General features: G+C 37.5%; 1 pseudogene; it reads left to right on the top strand.

Annotated features, from left to right (window-relative positions):
• The first annotated feature begins 489 nt into the window (after window positions 1-489).
• LOC100512345 (heterogeneous nuclear ribonucleoprotein K pseudogene) lies at window positions 490-2,127 on the top strand (annotated as a pseudogene).
• Window positions 2,128-4,695: the final 2,568 nt, after the last annotated feature.

The raw sequence follows: 4,695 nt of genomic DNA, 5'->3' as shown, positions 1-4,695 counted from the left end.
TTTAATTAATGTCCATTGAAATTCAAAATTAGAAAAAGGAGTGGGATTTCAGATACCTCTATATCACCAAGGGAAGGTGATTGTAACCCAGAGCACGCTGATCAGGGTCTGTGCATCAAGTCAGGGCTTGGCTTTATGATAAAAATAGGCACTGTCCTTTCCATTGCAATAAAAAATATTTAACTGCACTTTAGCCATATACAATGAATACATAAATAAATATATCTAATTATGTCTTCAAATATTTTACTCTTTTATATTCCTTTATACTAGTATTTCCAAGGGAATGGGTCAAATTATTGCTTAAATATGTTATCTTTAAAAGGAAGATGTTCTCTCACATTATCAGAGGTATCTAAGTTTTCAGAGAAAGGAGGAGGGCACTCCAGGTGAAAGTACCACAGACGCCCTTATCCTCTGTTTCTTCACTGCACCAACCTTGATGTCTTGCCTACGTCCCATTTATTGCAGCCTAGAGGCGAATGCAGCACTAGAGTGTCAGCTGGTCTTGCCCAGAACCCTTCAGTTCTGCTCTGCAAGGATTTGTAACTGATTGGTGTGTCTGTTTAATACAAGAAAATGGAAACTGAACAACCAGAGGAAACCTTTCCCAACACTGAAACCAATGGCAAATTTGGTAAACTCCTTGCTAAAGATACAGAAGAGGAACAAGCTTTTAAAAGATCTAAAAACACTGATGAGATGTTTGAATTATGTATCCTGCTTCAGAGCAAGACTGCTGGGGTAGTGTTTAGGATATGAGGCGAGAATATTAAGGCCCTCCTACAGGCTACAATGCCAGTGTTTCAGCCCCAGACAGCAGGCCACCGAGTGCATATTGAGTATCATTGCTGATATTGAAACAATTGGAGAAATTCTGAAGAAAATCATCCCTACCTTAGAAGAGGGCCTGCAGTTGCCATCACCCACTGCAACCAGCCAGCTCCTGCTTGAGTCTGATGCTATGGAATGCTAAAATTGCCAACTCTATAAAGGAAGTGACTTTGACTGTGAGTTGAGATTGTTGATTCATCAGAGTCTGGAAGGAGGAATCATTGGGGTCGAAGGTGATAAAATCAAAGAACTTCGAGAGAACACTGAGACAACAATCAAGCTTTTCCAGGAATGTTGACCTCAGTCCACTGACAGAGTAGTTCTCATTGGAGCAAAACCTGATAGGGTTGTAGAGTGTATAAAGATCATCCTTGATCTCATGTCAGAGCCACCCATCAAAGGATGTGCTCAGCCTCACCATCCCCATTTGTATGATGAAACCTATGATTATGGTGGCTTTACAATGATGTTTGATGATCGCCATGGATGTCCCATGGGATTTCCCAAGCAGGGAAAAGATGGTTTTGACAAAACGCCTCCTGGTTGAGGAGGGCGTCTCATGCCTCCATCTAGAAGGGATTATAATAATTTGAGCCCTTGTCTAGGACTTCCTCCACCTCTTCCTGGAGAAGATGGCTGGGGTGGTAGCAGTGCTCAGAATCTTCCTCTTCTACCACCACCACCACCACCTAGAGGAGGAGATCTAATGGCCTATGACAGAAGAAGAAGACCTGGAGACTGCTGTGGCGTCATGGTTGGTTTAAGTGCTGATGAAACCTGGGATTCTTCAGTGGATACATGGAGCCCGTCAGAGTGGCAAATGGCTTATGAACCACAGGGTGGCTCTGGATATGATTATTCCTATGCGGGGTGTCATGGCTCATATGGTGATCTTGGTGGACCTATTATTATTACACCAGTAAATATGCCCAAAGATTTCGCTGGATGTGTTATTGGCAAAGGTGGTCAGTGGATTAAACAAATCCTTCATGAATCAGGAACTTCAGTCAAAAATTGATGAGCCTTTAGAAGGGTCCAAAGCTTGGATCATTACCATTACAAGAACACAGGACCAGATACAGAATACACAATATTTGCTGCAGAACAGCATGAAGCAGTATTCTGGAAGTTTTTCTAAGGCTAGTGAAGAACTGAAGGAGTCCTACAGTTTTTTTGTTTGTTTGTTTATTTTTTATGCTTCTGTTTAAAAAGTCAGCATTCCTCTGCTTCAAAGGTATTCTGCATTTGAAGTGTAGTGAAGTCTTTGCTGTTCACCAGATGTAATGTTTTACTTCTTACAAACAGGGTTGGGGTATGTGGGAGGGTGTGCAAAAACTAATGTTGGAATTTTGGAACAGCAGCAGATGAGTGAATTTTAATTTTTGTTCATTGTTGGTGGTTTAACAAAATTTCCCCCAAGTAATTATTGTGAACATTTTGCTTTATGGTCACTGTAACATTTGGTGGGGGTAGGGCATGGAAAAAATAACAATAGTCCATATATCCCTGGCATCTATTCAGAGCAGTGTGCAGAATGTAATGCTTTTTTTAAGAAAAGTTCTACGATTTTAAAAATAAACTAAGTAAACCTAAAAAAAAAAAAAAAAAGCCAGCTGAATCCAACAACATATAAAAAAGATCATACACTATGACCAAGTGGGATTCATCCCAGGTTCACAAGGATAGTTCACCATATGCAAATCAATCAAATTACACCAAATTAAAAAAGGAAATACATCAAATTAAAAAAAGGAAAGTCAAAAACTACATCTCAATAGATGCAGAAAAAGCATCTGACAAATTCTAACATCCATTCATGACAAAAACTCTTACCAAAGTGGGTATTAAAGGAATATACTTTAACATAATAAAAGCCATTTATGACAAACCCACAGCCAACATAATAATCAACAGAGAAAAGCTGAAAGCCTTCCTGCTAAATCTGGAACAAGACAAAATGCCCACTCTCACCACTTTAATTCAACATAGTATTGGAAGTCCTAGCCACAACAATCAGACAAACAAAAGAAATAAAAGGCATCCAAAATGGAAGAGAAGAGGTAAAATTGTCACTGTGTGCAGATGACATGATACTATACATAGAAAACCCTGAGGACTCCACACAAAAACTACTCAAACTGATCAATGAATTCAGCAGAGAAGCAGGATACAAGATTAACATTCAGAAGTTAGTTGCATTTCTGTATATTAACAATGAAACATTAGAAAAGGAATATAAAAATACAATACCTTGTAAAACTGCACCCCAAAATTTAAATACCTAGGAATAAACCTGACCAAGGAGGTGAAAGACTTAAATACTGACAACTATATACCATTAATCAGGGACACTAAACAGGATTCAAAGAAATGGAAAGATATTCCATGCTCCTGGGTTGGAAAAATTAATATTGTTTAAATGGCCATACTACCCAAAGCGATCTACAGATTCAATGCAATCCCTATCAAAATACCCATGAGATTTTTCACAGAACTACAAAAAAAAATTCAAAAATTTATAGGGACCAAAAAAAGACCCAGAATTGCCAAAACAATCCTGAGGAACAAAAACTAAGTAGGAGGCATAACTCTCCCAGGCCTCAGGCAATATTACAAAGCTACAATGTTCAAAACAGTGTGGTGTTGGTACCAAAAGAGACATACAGACCAATGGAATAGAATAGAGAATGTGGAAATAAACCCAGATACCTATGGTCAATTAATGTTCAACAAAGGAGGCAAGAAGATAAAATGGGGAAAATACAGTCCCTTCAGCAAGTGGTGCTGGGAAAACTGGACAGCTACATGTAAATCAATGAAATTGGAACACACCCTCTCCCATGCACAAAAATAAACTCAAAATGGCTTAAAGACTTAAACGCAAGAGAAGACACCATCATAATCCTAGAAGAGAACATAGGAAAAACATTCTCTGACATTAGCCATACAAATGGTTCTTAGGTGAGTCTCCCAAGGCAACAGAAATAAAAGCAAAAATAAACCAATAGGATCTAATCAAACTGACAAGGTTTTGCACAGCAAAGGAAAGCATAAAAAAGGAAGAAAAAAAAAAGACAACCTACGGAATGGGAGAAAGTAGTTTCAAATGATGCAACTGACAAAGGTTTAATCTCCAAAATATACAAACAATTTATACATCTCAACAGCAAAAAAAAAAAAAAAAAAAAAAAAAAAAATCAGTTTAAAAATTGGCAAAAGATGTGCATAGACATTTCTTCAAAGAAGATATACGGATGGCTAACAAGCATATGAAAAATGTTCAACATTACTAATTATTAGAGAAATGCAAATCAAAACTACTATGAGGTACCACCTCACACCAGTCAGAATGGTCATTATTAACAAGTCAACAAATAAAAAATGCTGAAGATGGTGTGGAGAAAAGGGCACCCTTATACTGTTGGTGGAAATGTAAATTGATACAACCACTATGGAAAACAGCATGGAGGTACCTTATAAAACTAAATATAGAACTACCATATGACCCAGAAATCCTACTCTTGGGCATATATCCAGACAAAACCATTGAAAAATCCATTGAAAAAGATACACACACCCTTATGTTCATCACAGCACTGTTCACAATAGCCAAGACAAGAAAACAACCTAAATGTCCATCAACAGATGAACTGATTAAGAAAATGTGGTATACATACACAATGGGATACTACTTAGCCCTTAAAAAAGAACAAAATAATGCCATTTGCAGCAACATGGATGGAACTAAAAACTCATACTAAGTGAAATAAATCAGAAATAGAAAGACAAATACCATATGAGATTACTTATATCTGGCATCTAATATACAGCACAAATGAACCTTTCCACGGAAAAGAAACT

This window comes from Sus scrofa, chromosome 4, assembly GCF_054392235.1.
Source record: "Sus scrofa isolate SSC_HxYL_T2T_F1_AM1 chromosome 4, Sscrofa_HxYL_maternal_Yorkshire_Landrace_v2.0, whole genome shotgun sequence".
Taxonomy (NCBI): domain Eukaryota; kingdom Metazoa; phylum Chordata; class Mammalia; order Artiodactyla; family Suidae; genus Sus; species Sus scrofa.
This window is presented reverse-complemented; position numbering and strand designations above follow the sequence as displayed.